General features: G+C 41.3%; 1 long non-coding RNA gene across 1 annotated transcript in view; it reads right to left on the bottom strand.

The window, feature by feature from the left end:
- The window catches only part of LOC117077993, a 45,517-nt gene extending 33,387 nt beyond the window's left edge, over window positions 1-12,130 (bottom strand). Inside the window, exons 1-2 of the long non-coding RNA XR_004434888.1 lie at window positions 12,030-12,130; window positions 5,153-5,289 (exon numbers count right to left, since the gene is read on the bottom strand). This is a non-coding gene — a long non-coding RNA (uncharacterized LOC117077993). The remainder of the gene's footprint in view (window positions 1-5,152; window positions 5,290-12,029) is intronic.
- Window positions 12,131-17,112: the final 4,982 nt, after the last annotated feature.

Here is a 17,112-nt window from a genome sequence, read left to right as displayed (position 1 = left end):
GCATTTATCAAATTCCTTTGTGTGTGGATCATTTCCAGTGATCTCATGAATGCCAGCTTTTAGTCCCTCATGGAACAGAGATGAGAAGTTGGTAAACTTGATTAACTCCAAACTCCAGCACCCAGGTTCTTAGAAAATATTCCTTCTTAAAAACTGCCTCTGCTTTTTTTTTTTTTTTTTTTCCCTGTTTTGTACTTTATTTGTCCCCATGGTAAATTGGTTCATGTGAGAAATTCTGTGTGCAGGAAAATAGGCAATTCAATAATTCAAAGGGCTTCCCCCTAACCATATGAAGTTGCCTTAAGCAGTTCTGTCAAAAATAATTTAATTGCTCAGAGCCACGTTCCATCTCCAAAGATGTCAGACAATCATTTCCTTCCAGTGACAAAAACAAGCCCAAGGCTCATTCGTCTAGGAAGTACTCCCTACGAATCATGCTATATGCATTTTTTTGAGTGATTTGGAGACTTCTTGCACCAGTGTTTGTGGCCATGTTTCATTAGAATGTTTGGCTTTTGTTTCAGGAACCTATTCTAGAAAGCTGAGAGGATACCCAGAATGAGAGCTGTTTTAAAAATGAGTATCAGATCAAATTGCTATGGAGGAATTGAAGAATCATTGGGCTATGCATGTCATTTTTTCAAGAAGACAATTCATGATTTCTCTTTTTTAAACTTGCTTTGTTTTTCTTCAATTCGACATTTTGTGCCTGGCTGCCTTAAAGGTCTCATGTTTCTGTAGTATATTTGGGCCACAAATTGAGGGCCCAGAGGCAAAAGTTAGAAATAAATAAAGTTTGTACAATGCAGAAAAGAAGCAGAGCTCTGCTCCAAAGAATTGCTCATAAGCAGGTAATTATTTTTTCTAGAGAATGGAACATTCTATGAGGCATGAAAGTTGTTACATAAATCAACTATCTCTGCTCCCACTAGCTTTCTCTTTGTGACAGCCACACCCACTCGGTGCAAAAGTGGTGCTGAATCAACTTCTATGGAGACGGAATTACAGAGTCAATGTATGCACTGTGGGATCATGGGCCTGTGCGATTAATTACTTTGGCAGTAACTTTCTACTCCATGTGAACTTTTCAGCCCCCATATCACTGTTTTAGGGCTTGCCAAAACTAAGAATAATTCCTCGTTTGTCTCCATGGCATCTTCCTTTTATTCTAACATTATGAAAATTACTGGACGCCGGGAGACAAGAGTGTTGTCCCTTTATCCCCCATCACATGAAGGGTCACTAACAGGAAGTGCTCTTGCCTCTGCCAAAAGGTGGTATTCTTCCCTGTGTAAAGAGTCCTGGGTTGTGGAGGAGATGACTCCCTCCACACAGGGCCTGATGATAGGGTTTGCCCACTCCCAAGAGTAAGACTGTGGCTCCAACCTGACACACAATTCCAAAGGCCAGGGGTGGTGCGTCTCCTTTCACTACTCCTGGATCCAAAGGTATTATTTGGTTTGGATGTTTACTTTTCCACAGACCATAAGGCAATAACTACACAAATCAATTTTAGTCCACATCAGAATCTACCCTGCCAGGAAAGAAGTTCTTGACATTATCTGTCACAGTAATTGAAGCATGTCCATGTTTCCTCATTTTAATTTTTGTATCACCTCCAAGTAACAATGTTTCCAACTCGGTCCCCGAGCATGAAACCACCTGCTTGGGTTTTAATTTATGTTATCCTTTTAGTTCTCCCCATTCCACCTGCAGCGAGCAGAAATAAAAATCTAGCCACCTGCTGAGGATTCTTCCTTAACTGTACATAAACCTGCCACCTTTATATAATAAAAGAAAAAATGATTGTGCACTTTAAAAGCCTGGTGAAGACAAGAGGAGCTCAGAGAAGGGGCTCACCCCCAGCCCGCAGTCCCTACCCATTTGCAGCCCCCATCCATCTTCCAAAGAGATGCTATCTGCCAGTGTGCAGGGCGAATTGAAATTGGGATAATGACAAGACTGTGGGAGGAAGCAATTTCCAAGATCAGTACCACTGAGACAGACTCAAAAGTGAAACCCTTGGGGCTATGCTATTATGACCTTTAACTAAAAATGGTGGCAATGGATCTCTCTGGGCCTGTGTGTTCTTGTGCATAAAGCACCTTACTCAACACAATAGACAATGATCAGACAAGGGCAGTGTGTGCATTTCAAGAAGCCTACTTTCAACACAGCCTCAACAATCTGTTATTTTTAGAACATGACTAGGAATCGTCTTCAGCTGCCCAATTTCTGTTTCCTTCTAATCAGCCTCTTGAAAGACAGTACTGTATTCCTAAAGCAGAATGTTAGAAGCACACAGAATACTAGGATAGATAGCACAGTCATTGTTAGGAGGGCTTAAAAGAAAGAAAGGGCAGGCGATAGTCTCTGGGCCAGTCTTGGCAGGTACCACGGGTCAGGAGTCACATAGGGAAAGTTTACCAGTTGGAGAACTTTCTGTTGTGCTGAGGGTCATCACACAAGGTCTGAAAATGGAACAAGCCTGGGAGTAGATGTGCTGTGTATACAGCAATGTGGAAATCACAGCCACAGGTGAAGCATTTGCCTGTAATGACCATACTTGCTCAGTTTGCCATAACATACATAACATATGTAAATTAGCATTTAATTAATTTAATTAATACACCCATTAGGGACAAAGATCTGAAGTTGTGTGGACTCTAAATGGAAAAGGTACTATGATTGAAAAATAATAGTCTAGGGCCTGGCGCGGTGCCTCACGCCTGTAATCCCAGCACTTTGGGAGGCCCAGGTGGGTGGATCACCTGAGGTCAGGAGTTCAAGACCAGCCTGGCCAACATAGTGAAACCCTGTCTCTACTAAAAAATACAAAAAATTAGCTGGGCCTGGTGGTTGGCATCTGTAATCCCAGCTACTCGGGAGGCTGAGGCATGAAAATTGCTTGAAGCCAGGAGGCAGAGGTTGCAGTGAGCCAAGATTGTGCCACTGTACTCCAGCCTGGGTGACAGAGACTCCATCTCAAAAAAAAAAAAAAGAAAGAAAAGAAAAATAGTAGTCTAGTCGAGGAGACAAGATTAAAATAAATAAGCACACACAATCATAATACACATCAACAAGTATATGATAATTTGCTGTTGGCATGGTCCTTGGGACTTAACCTACAAAGACCCACTTATTGAAGAAGAAACTGGGACATTTTTGGTTCTCCATTACCTTACCTTGCATGGTTTAATGGGATAGCCTAAGAAGACAACCCAATAATCCTAGAAATCACAAGGACTGTTGAGAGAAAAGGGCATTTCAAAACGGCCACATTCTCTCTGGTATGTTTCCTACTTCGTTTCCGCATTTGTTTTTATTCCTAAGGGTTAATTAGAAATTATACGTGCATTTCAAATTTTCTTAGAATGTAAGCTGCCAAAGGGCAAGGATGCTTTCATTTTCTCTTTCTGTAACTCTTCCTTGTATGAGGACTTAGCTCTGTATCTAGCAAATAATGAAGGGTGATCAAGCAAAAGCCAGTACACTGCAAGGAAATGCATTCTAGAGACTCATACTTCTGCACTTACTTTATTTTTTAAAATTCTGTACTCTCAGGCCCTAAAATCCCATCCACTGAAATGGGATCTAGAAGCATTGAGGCAGTGTCTTGTCCTGGGTGCAAAGACTTGGTAGGAGGCCCTGAGAAGCTAGGGAAACTCAAGGACTGTGAGTGTCTGCCAGTGGGCAGAGAGTGCTGCAAGATCAGGGCATCAAAACCAACTGAGCATGTTTCTTGTAGAATCTAAGATAGTCAAACTCTTAGAAGTAGAGAGTAGAATGGTGGTTGCTAAGGTGGGGGAAAAGTGGGGAGATATTGGTCAAAGGTGATAAAATTTCAGTTATACAAGTTGAATAAGTGTTCAGAGTCTAATATACAGTAGAGTGACTACTGTGTTGTCATAATACTGTGTTATATACTTGAAATTTGCTAAGAGGGTAGATATCAAGTGTACTCAGTGAAAGAAAAGAAAGAAGGAAAGAAAGAAAGAAGAGAAAGAAGGAAAAGAAAAGAAAAGAAAAGAAAAGAAAGAAGGAAAGAAAGAAAGGAAGGAAGGAAAAAGAGAAGAGGGGAGGGGAGGGGAGGAGGGCAGAGGGGCAGGGGAGGGAAAGAGAAAGAGAGAGGAAGGAAGGAAGGAGGGAAGGAAGGAAGGAAGGAAGGAAGGAAGGAAGGAAAAGAAAGAAAAGAGAGAGAGAAAGAAAGAAAAGAAAGAAAGAAGAGAAAATAATTATGTGAGGTGATAGATAAGTGAATTCGGTTGATTGCAATGATCATTTCACAGTATCTACATGTATCAAAATATCATGTGTGTATCTTAAATATATATAATCCCTATTTATGAACTATACCTCAATAAAACTCCCCAAAACAACAAGTGAGCACATTTCTTTTTTTTTTTTTTTTTTTTTTTTTGAGACGGAGTCTTGCTCTGTCGCCCGGGCTGGAGTGCAGTGGCCAGATCTCAGCTCACTGCAAGCTCCGCCTCCCGGGTTTCACGCCATTCTCCTGCCTCAGCCTCCTGAGTAGCTGGGACTACAGGCGCCCGCCACCTCGCCCGGCTAGTTTTTTGTATTTTTAGTAGAGACGGGGTTTCACCGTGTTAGCCAGGATGGTCTCGATCTCCTGACCTCGTGATCCGCCGTCTCGGCCTCCCAAGTGCTGGGATTACAGGCTTGAGCCACCGCGCCCGGCCATTAGTGAGCACATTTCTTTACAATTTTCTCCAAAACCAGCCCTGCCTTAAGTACATCAGAAGCTCTGGTATGATACTTTGCCAAACCAAAACCAGGGATTCACCAGCCTCCATTCCCTCTTCTGCACACTGGTAGAGAACACTGAACACCTATAGCCAATAGGCCACTCTCTCTGTCAACCCTGAGCATTTCTCTCTCACCAGTTGGGCTGTACGCTTACTTCAAATCAGTTGTACTTGTTCCCACGGCTGTGTAGGCCAGTTGTGCTTGTCACTTGAATTCTGTAATTTTATTAAAACTGGTAGTTTGTGATGGTGTGGTGGTTTTCAGGCAGGCAGGCCAAGCAGCAGGAAGCACACATCATGCACCACACAGAGGAGGATTTGGAAACGAGGCAAAATGTATGACAGCTCAGTCAAACAGCTCAGAGGAGACACAGTCTAATTATCACTCATCCCTGCAGCGGATTCCAACAGTCCCCAGGAAAGCACAAGACAACACTGCAAGGGTTTCTTCTAAGGCCTCCATGTCTCCACCACTCTTTCCGGTATCTTTAAAAATCACCAGGAGGGAGCTCTGTCACATACCCTGGAACAAGAATTTGAGAATCAGATTTAGGGCCCCGAATTTAAAACTGTATGAAGTCATGTGGTTGATTGGAACTTGTTAAAAAAAAAAAAAAAAGTAACTTTTCTTTGGCTTACAAATTAGAGAAGAACATTCATGTTTATAAAAATGACTAATTAATTCATAGCTATCTCTTGAAAACACTCAAAGGGGAAAGGTCTTTGTTTGCATTTTGAAAATTTAAAACAGCGAAATTTTTAGGATCCTAATCCAAAGCTCCATTAACCCAATATTAATGAACATTTCAGCAAGACTGTGTGATGTTTCTTAAAGAAAATGGCATTAGAGTTTTTTTTTTCACATTCAGTATTAAATGTAAAAATAGTATGTCAAAACAATAAATAGCAGAAAATCATTCTGAGTTTAATTTTATCTCACACGTATGTGAAATAAATGAAGCGTGATGTGACGATCCAATGTTATCTATCGTGGAGAAAGAAAAATAGACCTTGGTAGAATCTTGAGTGTTTAAAAATGATTGTTAAAATATGAATATGCCATAGACATTGTACTCAGATTTTAAATGTTCCAAGGTTAGCTACTTACATGACTTCCATTATTAAAGTGCCCTTGGAGTTAGAAATGGAAATATGCTTTTAGGATTATCATCTATTCCTGGGAGGCATCACAGAATTGTTATTTCCAAAGTGTTTCCTTGTTCTTGGTACACTGTAGAGTCTTTTAAGAACAAAGAGTTATTCTCAATTCAGGCTGGACTAAGCTGCACCAACTGAACTCCCGCATTATTTCAGAAATTCTGTATTCAGTGGGGAGGATGGAACAAAATAATTAGGATATGGGGCCCAGAGACCTTCCGGGAAAGATATTCTTGCTGCATTCTACAGCTTTTTCTGATGCTTTATTTTTCTCTCTTTTACAATTCCTCCCACCCACTCTTCATGCCAGCAAACAGATGATCCGGGAGAATAAGAATATTGTATGATCACTAGTTAATTTACTTCGGATTGCTTTCCAGGCACCACGAGTCTGACCGCTCAGGGGTTTCCAGTGAATTTTTGGCAGCTGCTAAGCACATTTAGTTGCCCATAAGAACTACTGATTCTGCTTCGTTTTATATACATATGTATATGTATATTTACGTATGTATATGACAGGGCATAACTCACCATGACTGGCTTACATTTAGGCTACTCTGTATTGAATCAAACACTGTTTATCACTTTCAAGTTCTAATTTCTGCATCGTGCATGTGGTTATTTAAACCTATATAGTTCAATGAAAATGCTCCCATCCTGTACAGACTAGCCTAAAGGGGCACTACATGCAATGCTAGCAGAGGGTAAAAACATGGCACTGGCTCTTTTTTTAAATGACTAGTTCGAAATGGAGGTGATTCATTAATTCAACGTTTATTGAGTGCCTACTAGGCAGCAGGCCATAAGTTAAACTCTGGGGATTTTTTTTTTTTTCTTGAGATGGAGTCTCACTGTCGCCCAGGCTGGAGTGCGGTGGCCGGATCTCAGCTCACTGCAAGCTCCACCTCCCGAGTTTACGCCATTCTCCTGCCTCAGTCTCCCAAGTAGCTGGGACTACAGGGGCCCACCACCTCGCCCGGGTAGGTTTTTGTATTTTTTTTTTTTTAGTAGAGACAGGGTTTCACCGTATTAGCCAGGATGGTCTCGATCTCCTGACCTCGTGATCCACCCGTCTTGGCCTCCCAAAGTGCTGGGATTACAGGCTTGAGCCACCGCACCCGGCCACACTCTGGGGACTTTTTAAAAAGAATGCCTGGTAGCTGCAGTAGCTAACACACATCACATTTATGCTCTATGAAAATTCATAATCCAGCTAAGAAACAGACACCCAATCAAGTGTATTGGTGAAAGTGGTATGAAACAAACGCCCACAAAGAGCCCAGAGGAGGGAGGGACATTTGGACCAGGCCTTTGTTGCCCTTCATATATGAATCTTTTTGCAGATATGTTTTCATTTAAAATAGCTGGGTCAAGTGGTAATTTTATTAGAAACTGCCAAACATTTTTCCACGGAGCTGTACCATGTTAAATTCCCACCAGCAGTATATGAATTCCAGTTGCTCCATATCCTCACCAACACTTGACATTGTCAGATTTTAAAATTTTACCCGTTCTCATGTATGTAGTGATATCTTGCTGTGGTATTACTTTACATTTTTCTATTAACAGTTATGGTGAACACTATATTTACATGCTCATTGGCCATTTGGATATCCTATTTTATAAAGTGCCTGTTTAAATCTTTTGCCCATTTTTAAATTGTTTTTTGTCCTCTTTTATTGATCTGGAGAAATTTTGTATATATTCTGGTTATAAATCCTTTTTGGATATATGTATTGCAAATATCTTCTTCCAGAAATGAATGTTCTTTTGTACTCAGTAAAGAAAAAAAAACAAAAATAAAACAAAAAAACTTCAGGACTACGTTTGAGCAAGCACTGTTCATAAGGATAGAATAAATTCTGGCCGGGCATGGTGGCTCATGCCTGTAATCCCAGCACTTTGGTAGGCCGAGGCAGGCAGATCATGAGGTCAGGAGATCAAGACCATCCTGGCTAACATGGTGAAACCCCATCTCTACTAAAAATACAAAAAATTAGCCGGGGGTGGTGGCGGGCACCTGTAGTCCCAGCTACTCGGGAGGCTGAGGCAGGAGAATGGCGTGAACCCGGGAGGTAGAGCTTGCAGTGAGCCCAGATCGCACCACTGCACTCTAGCCTGGGCAACATAACAGACCCCATCTCAAATAAAATAAAATAAATTCTACAGGTTTTCTTTACTGCCCGACATACCTACATATGCCATAAATGATATGAAAATCTGATGTGTGATAAGAGACTGAGATTTAATCATGTATTTGGTGGCTATTCAGTCATGGTCATAGTAAGTGTTGAACACATATTTGTTGAATAAACTAATAATGAAAAAAAGTGCTTTTTGAAACTGAAATTTACTTAAAACTAAGCCTCCTAAGTGGAAAAGTACCATCACAGCAGAAATCTGGAAATTATTTCTTAATTAAATCATTTGTTCAATAATATCTTAGGGTCTAAGAAGTGTAGGATACTTTTGTTAAGCTCTGTAGGGAATATAAGAAACATAAAAACAATTATTTTCTTTGAATAGCAACTTACAATTTATAAAATGCCCCTAGAAATTTCATTTGAACTTGAAAACTAGCTTCTTGGCCAGGTGTGGTGGTTCATGCCTATAGTCCCAGCACTTTGGGAGGCTGAGGCAGGAGGATTGCTTGAGGCCAGGAGTTCAAAATCAGCCTGGGCAACATAGCGAGACCCTTTCTCTATAAAATTTTTAAAAATTGGCTGGGCATGGTGGCATGCCTGCAGTCTCAGCTACTTGGAAGGCTGAAGTGGGAGGATCACTTGAGCCCAGGAGTTCAAGGTTGCAGTGAGCTATAATCACACCACTGCACTCCAGCCTAGACAAGATAGCAAACTTGTCTCTCCAAAAAAAAAAAGAAAAAACAGAAAGAAAGATGAAGAAAACTAGCTTCTCAAATTCTGCATTGCTTACTTGTTAATTCAAAAAGATATTTGCCATGTGCCTACTATGTGCCAGAACTAAAGTTTTAGGACAAGGTGGACAGTAAATAAATACCTGAATGATGTGATTGCATTAAAACCGTAATCTCCCATCCTTCCAACAGTGTTACCACCTGCCTCCATGATGCTTGTGAGCTTTGGACAACTCTCTTCTTTGTTTGCTTTAATTTTACTTGTTTTTTAAAGTGAGACCTAAACGTGGTTCAAAAATCAAATGGTAGAAAAATATATTTAGAAATCTTACTGGCGTCCATAAGCTGGTCTGTCCTCCATCCTTTTGCCTCATTCCTTTTATTAGTTTCTTGCATATGCTTCCAATGTTTCTTTATGGAACTATGTACAAACACATATATGTTCTGATTTCTCCTCATTCTTACATAGAGTTAACATGTTACATGCTGTTATATAAATGGGCTAAAAGTGGGGGACCCTGGATATTGGTCCCCATGTTGTTTACTTCTTCACAGCAGGCTAGGACAATTAGCTCAAAGCCCTCTGGCACTAAACTCAAATTCATATACATCTGGTTGCCTTAAATGTAGCCCAAATAACCATATTTTTAGCTATTTAAAGCCTGCCTGCCCTGCACATCCCATGAAGCTGTACCCAACATCTGCAAGCCATAGATAAGATGAACCTTGGGGATACGAAAGACACCAAGCCTCTGCTGCCCATTCAAGCTTTTGACCCAAAGACTCCCCACCTTGTTACTGGGTAACATCATCTACCTGCAGGAGCCACTTCTCCAATTTCCCTCTCCCCTGGAATGCCCTTGTTCTCTTCCTCTTCTGGGTGGTGGCTCCATGCTGCTCTTTCTGGAAGAACTCCATGCTCCATGCTCTCCTTCTGTGAAGAACTTCACTCATGTATCCCAACCAAGCACCACCCAAACAAAGTTCATTTGTGCTACTGCCATTTTGTGGTCATGTCCTTCCCTTGATCAGTTCTGAATCCTCTATCTCACTATATATACTCTGCCTTTCCATTTTGATTTTTTTAACTTAACAATATATTCTGGGGAAGACTCCTTCACTCTTTTATACAGCTGCAAATTACTCCACTGTATTTAACCAGTCCCTCCTGATGGTCGCTTGGATTATTTCTAGTCTTTTGTTATTACAGTGATGCTGCAGTGAATCACCTTGTACATTCATCATTTTGTTCATGTACAGGCAGATCTATAGGATAAATTCCCGGAAGATGGATTGCTGGGTCAAAGGGTAAACAAACACATTTGTATTTTTGAAAAACATTGGCAAATCGTTCCTCTTAGCAACCATACATGAGAGTGTCTGTTTTCCCATAGCTTCACTATTTACCAATCTGTTAGGTAAAAATAAACAAACTTCTAGTCTTGGACTCCTCACACGGTAAAGATTGTTAACATAATATTTGTTAACATGCCTGTCTCTGCCACTGAATTGTGACACCCTTAAAGTCTGGAACCATTTCTTACTCATCTTCATATCCTGTTGCTTAGCTAGCAAAGTTCTTTGGACAGAATAGCTTCTGCCACTTCCCTCTCTCCCCCGCAAAAACATATTTACTGAGTTGAATCAATCACCACTTTAGCCTAGAGAGGCCCCCCCTCAGACCTTCCCATTGTGGTATGTGCTGCCCCACTTTCAACTGACTGCCAATTTCCTCTCAAGGCTGGGCCTGCTCAGCCCACCCACAGAGGGAGGAGAGCCTGAGATTGAATGCAGCACCATCCCCGGCAGCTCTCAACCCATGCGTGAAGGGAGATGGTGCTTCAATAGCCAGCAGGCTCTTCTTTTGGGGGCGTACCTCTGAGGCATGGGGTGGTCTATGCTGAGAGCTCTTCGTGGGATGAGCCCTGTTGTCCTTTGTCCATAGCAGGAAGTAGCTTGATAATGTACCTTTTAATGGCTTCCCTGCCTTTCCTTCCTTTCCAGGCTCACCTTCTCACTCCATTACTGGAGTTTCCTTGAATCACCTCCCAAGTAAATGACTATCACTTTATCAGGGTCTTTTTTGGGGGAAACTGAAATAAAGACAATACCTTCCTTTTTCTTTCTTCTTCCTTTTTTTTTTTTTAAATAGGGTCTCACGGTGTCACCCAGGCTGGAGTGCAGTGATACAATCATAGCTCACTGCACAGCACACTTGGCCTCCCTAAATCTAGTGATTCTCCAGCCTCAGCCTCCCGAGTGGCTGGGACTACAGGTGCATGTCACCATGCCTGGCTCATTTTTCTGATTTTTAGTAGAGATGAGGTATCACTACGTTGCCCAGGCTGATCTTGAACTCCTGACCTCAAGCAATCCTTCCACCTTGGACTCCAGCGATCCACCCACCTCGGCCTCCCAAAGTGGTGGGATTACAGGCATGAGCCACTGTACCTGGCCAGCTTTCTTTTTCAAATGAAGAAACCTAGATACTGAGAAAATAAGTGAAGTGCTCATGGCACAGCTAGTGAGTGAAAAAGCATATTCCCTGGCTCCTAGAAAAGTGCTGTTTTAGAAAATGGAATTTCTCTTTACGGATGGTAAGTATAACCATTGAGACATGAAAGAGCAATGGAAGAAGTGTGTGTTGTGTATGTGTGTGTAAATCTATAACAGCACAAGGTTACATAAAATGAATAGTAAATAAGCGAAACAGCTCTCACCTATGGTGCATATTATGAGCCAGGCAAGTACTTTTTGTGTGTTTATTCGTTTAACACAAAACTCTACGAGTTAGATGCATTATTATCATCAGTCCCAGGTCACAGATGAAGAAAATTAAGATACTGAGAGTTTAAGTAACTTGCCAAAGCTCACACTTGCCAAGATCTGACTCCTGGATTTGTGCTCATAACCATCAAACTATACTGTCTGCAGGGGCTGGCCAGAGAAGTTCTAGAAGTGACAGATTACCCTTGACTTTTGGCAGCAGGGGTCTTGAAGAAAGAACATGGGATTATGCCTAATTAAGGACTAATTCTTCCTAGGGCCATCAAAGAACTCATTTGTGTCAGTTAGAATATTTTCCAGGGCAGAAACTAAATATCCAACTAAAAATGACTTAAATAACAGGGGTCTACTGATAAATCTCACATAATAAGAGGTCTGGAGGCAGGAGGTTCCAGACTTGGTTAATTCAGCAGTTAAATGACTTCAAAGCAGCAGTGACTCACATATTCGTTCTTTATGTTCCATCCAATTCCATCTTCTTTGTAGTTCTCTTGATTCTCTGTCATGGTCTTGCAATGGCTCCCTCAGCTCCAAGTAGCAAATATCAGAAAAGGAGGGAGGAACTTTGTCCCAGAATCCCTTAGCAGGTATTCTCTTTGGTCCCATTGGCCAGGAATGGGTCACCTGCTCTAGACACAGGGGAAGCTGGGAAAGTGAGTCTCTGGCATTATCTGTCTCCAGCATGGGAGGCAGGTTCTGCTGGAAACAAAAGAGCAGAAGGATGCTGGCAGTGGGAAGGCAACCAGTCTTGATGCTATATAGCTTAAATCCCATGTTGAAGCCTTCTTTTTGGCTGTGCTGTTTGGAAAAGCCAGAACCCAATGGCTTTGCAAAGATAATCATGGGAAAACAATTTGAGATAGTACTCAGGTTCTGGCCAGAAATGACACCATCTAATGATGTCATATTTCACAGCAGGATGACAGACAGGCCAGAAACCAGGACCTGAAGCAGTCAGTGCCTGTTCTGAACCGGGAGGCACCACATTGATCATATTTGGGAGGCCTCAGAGACTGGCTTCCACATCCAGATCAGAGCCAGGACAACTGGGATTGCTGGGCTCAGCCATCAATGAATATTTGATGAGTGTTTATTCTACTTACGGCAGCGTATTAAGCGTTTTGGGGAAGGGGTGATGCCGAGATATTAGATGTGCATCCTGACCTCAAGAAAGAAATTAAAAATCTAATAATAAACATGAACTGAGCACTGACTATCTGCCAAGTCTGTTTAAAGCAACTTACATTTCTCTAGACACCTTAAATATACTTCAAATCTTCACAGTAACCCTATGAGATAGGTTATATTTATGATCCTTATTTACCAATATGGAACTGAGGCCAGGAAGGAAACTGAGGCATGGAGAGTTTAAGCAATCTTGAGATTGTTACCCAAATATTTGCTGTAAGGACACACCACGTAGGCTCTCCCAGCAGTGCTTAAAACATTTTCTCTAAATTTACGGTGATGAGTTCGTCCCAGTTTGCTTGGGACTCTCCCAGTTTTAGCACCAAAGTCCATGTACAGGGACAACCCTCAGTCCTGAGCAAATCCATATGGCTGGTCATCCTACAAACTATAGGTACACTCAATCTAGATTGCCCTGACAACCCAATTAATGGATAATGGAAAAGGAAAAGTTAGAGAGAGTTTTCCCTGCATAGTCAATTCCCACAATAAAAGCTCCTGTAGTCAGAATAAGAGAGTTTCCTTAAACAATGGGTTTTCTTGGAATCAAGAGATTATTGTAACTACCCAAGGGGTTCTTCTTACCCACTGCAATAAGAAAGACCATGGCGTGTAGTAGAGAGTTTAATAGACACAAAGCTGGGCACACCACGTGGGATACAGAGTTAGTACTCAAATCACTCTTTTCCAAAGCTTGTAGGTTAGGGATCTTCCTTCTTTCCTTCTTTCCTTCTTTCCTTCTCTCCTTCTCTCCTTCTCTCCTTCTCTCCTTCTCTCCTTCTCTCCTTCTCTCCTTCCTTCCTTCCTTCCTTCCTTCTTTCTTTCTTCTTTCTTTCTTCTTTCTTTCTTTCTTCCTTTTTTTTTGAGTCAGAGTCTTGCTCTGTCGCCCAGGCTGGAGTGCAGTGGTGTGATCTCGGTTCACTGCAAGCTCTGCCTCCTGGGTTCATGCCATTCTCCTGCCTCAGCCTCCCAAGTAGCTGAGACTACAGGCGCCCACCACCACATCCGGCTAATTTTTTGTATTTTTAGTAGAGATTTTTCAAAGGCAGTTTGAGGGAAAGGGTGGGGGTGGCCAGGTAAGGGATGTCTGCTGCTGATTACATGTTGAAATAATATTCCAGATATATTGGGCTAAATGAAATATCTAGATATATTGGGTTAAATGAAAGATATTATTAACATTAATTTTACCCATGTCTTTTACTTTTTTTAATGTGGCTATTAAACAAATAAAATTACATGCATGGCTAGGTGCTGTGACTCACGCCTGTAATCCTAGTACTTTGGGAGGCCAAGGTGGGTAGATTGCCTGAGGTGAGGAGTTTGAGACCAGCCTGGTCAACGCAGTGAAACCCTGTCTCTACCAAAAATACAAAAATTAGCCAGGCGTGGTGGTGCACACCTGTAATCCCAGCTACTTGGGAGGCTGAGGCAGGATAAGCACTTGAACCCAGGGGGCAGAGGCTGCAGTGAGCCGAGATTGTGCCACTGCACTCCAGCCTGGGCAACAGAGTCAGATTGTCTTAAAAGAAAAATTACACGCAGGGCTCACAGTATATTTCATTGGACAGCACTCTTCTAAAAAGACACTTCTAGAGAGGATGTCCCTATTGAGAGGGTTTCTCTTTGTGTAATATTGTTTACAAAACCAAGGTAAACATGAATTAGTTAAAATTCTGTCAACCGGGAAAAGATTTGCAAAGCGAACCTCCTTGTCTTGGAGGTGTTGCCTTGAAGGTGCTTAAGGCAGAAATGCTGCCCAGAACACACTCATGCTTTCTTGTGACCAGTGGCTCTAGGCCAAACTACAGTACATGTAAAAATAACTCTGATGAGTTCATTGTTCTTAACTTAAATTCAAATGGGCTGTTGGCTCTTTTCACATAGTTTGAATCTTTTATGACCAGAAGATACAAAACACATTTTTAAAAGCAGTAACTAATGCAGTCCAAGTCATTTCTTTTTTAAAAAACTTTTGGGTATTGAGCAATTTGGGGCTCTCCAAGGATGGTAATGATGATATTTATATTTGTATAAATATTTTCAAAGTTCTTTACAGTTTTTCTTTAGTATTTCCACTTGAAAATGACTACATATACCCATGAGGTAATCTGAGCTGTTATTTTATGCACATTTTACAGATGAGACACTGTCCCAGGTCTTCTTAATTCTGTTTAGTGTTCTTTTGGCTACACCCAGTGTGATGGAGCCAGATCCTACCCACTCATGAGAGCCAATTGTGCGTCTCTGCACAGCTCAGCAGTCACATTACGTTAGTAGTTTGAAATCATCCATGGTGTGAGCATTTATACCATGAGAATTGGCAAAGTCTACATAGTTCATTTATTTACTTTGTTGTTTGTGTTGTTTATTTCTTGAGTACCAGTTCCTAAACATTTAATGGCACACCACTAGATACCTCCAAGAATGAGAAAACTTGAGGATTAAAAGACATTTTCTTAGTCTGTTTTGTGTTGCTATAACAGAATACCATAGACAGGGTAATTTATAATGAATAGAAATTTATTTGGCTCATGGTTTGGTTCAGGAAGCTGGGAAGTCCAAGAGCATGGCATCAGCATTTGGCAAGGGACTTTGTGCTGCATCATCCCATGGGAGAAGGCGGAAGAGCAAGGGAGAACAAGAGCCACAGAGCAAGAGGGGGCCAAACTCACTTTAATAACAAACCAACTCTCAAGATAACTAAACCACTCCCATGATGATGACATTAATTCATTCACAAGGGCAGAGCCCTCATGACCTAATCACATCTTATTAGGCCCCACCTCACAACACTTGCATTGAGGATTAAGTTTCCAATACACGAACTTTGAGGGACACATTCAAAACGTAGCAGATGCATGTTACAAAACAGGAGCAGAAACACAAGTTCTCTGAGTTCAAGAACTGAATTCTACAGATAGATTTTTTTTTTTTTTTTGAGATGGAGTTTCACTCTTGTTGCCCAGGCTGGAGTGCAATGGTGCAGTCTTGGCTCACTGCAACCTCTGCCTTCTGATTTCAAGTGATTCTCCTGCCTCAGCCTCCTGAGTAGCTGGGATTACAGGTGCCCACCACCATGCCCAGCTAATTTTCGTATTTTGGTTTAGTAGAGATGCGGTTTCACCGTGTTGGCCAGGCTGGTCTAGAATTCCTGACCTCGTGATCCGCCCACCTTGGCCACCCAAAGTGCTGGGATTACAGGTGTGAGCCACCGTGCCCGGCCAACAGATTTTTTTTAAATGAAAAGATCCATGGTATCTTCAGTTTGTATATTGCAAAAAAATGATGATGCTACTTCTGTAACCTGACAAGGCAAGGCCTAAGCCACTTAAACCTAAGCCAGCAGCAGCCAGCCCTCCTACAGAAGAAATGGAAATCACCTTCACTGCTCCAACACAATTGTATGCTTCTGTCTTTCAGTTCTTTCTGTGTCTCTCTCTATCCCTTTTTCTCTTTGTGTGTGTGCATCATACATACACAAATACACACACCACACACGATTTTTACTACGTAAGTTACTATAGCAGACTGCTAGAAATTCAAGAAACCAAATAATGCCTTCATTCAAGGAAAGGTGGAATAATATACTTCATTTTCTTTTATGGAAAAACAATCAAGCACTAAATTCACTGATGAAGGGGAAATTATTGAAACTGGAGAGGAAAGGGGATACTGGATGTGAAAAACATCTATATATACCTCAGATAAAATCACTTCAATCATCTGTGATTGTCTCATATCAAATCAAGCCATTTTTTTCCAATTACTTTATTATTCTCCAACAAGAGAGCTAGATTAGATAATCACATATGAATTTCAGATTGTGCTTGCTAACTGACGTTTGCCAATAGCAGTCACTTGAAAAGAGCTGCTCTAAGACAAACTATTCTAAATGAGTGGTTTGGCATGGGGGGGAGGTCGCTTTCTTTTAACTCATCCCTTCCCTCCCCACACATCAATTAACTCAGTAAAATGTTTACCAGATGGTTCTAACTCTAAACTTTGGTTAATTTTCCTCACGTTCACATATGAGACAGCCTGAACATCAGATGGTGCTGAAAACAGAACCAAGAACCAGAAGTCCCAAACTGTAAGACATCAGTCCCCAAGTCTAACAGATCTCAGTCCCTTAGGTCTCAAACTGTAGACCATTAAAGTATGGCTAAATGTTGTGTTTTATTACAATGTAATTATTTTAAAAAGAGCTAACATTGAAAAATTAGAAGTCTTTCAATAAAAATACAGATTTCTGGATTCTTTTGAGTAATCAGAAGCTGTCACAATAGGCAGACGCTCCATCAAAGCAACAATAGGTAGAGCTTCACTCATTTATGC

Source organism: Trachypithecus francoisi, unplaced genomic scaffold (assembly GCF_009764315.1).
Source record: "Trachypithecus francoisi isolate TF-2019V2 unplaced genomic scaffold, Tfra_2.0 Lachesis_group6, whole genome shotgun sequence".
Lineage (NCBI taxonomy): Eukaryota > Metazoa > Chordata > Mammalia > Primates > Cercopithecidae > Trachypithecus > Trachypithecus francoisi.
The sequence above is the reverse complement of the archived record's forward strand: the minus strand, read 5'-3'. Positions and strand labels throughout refer to the sequence as shown.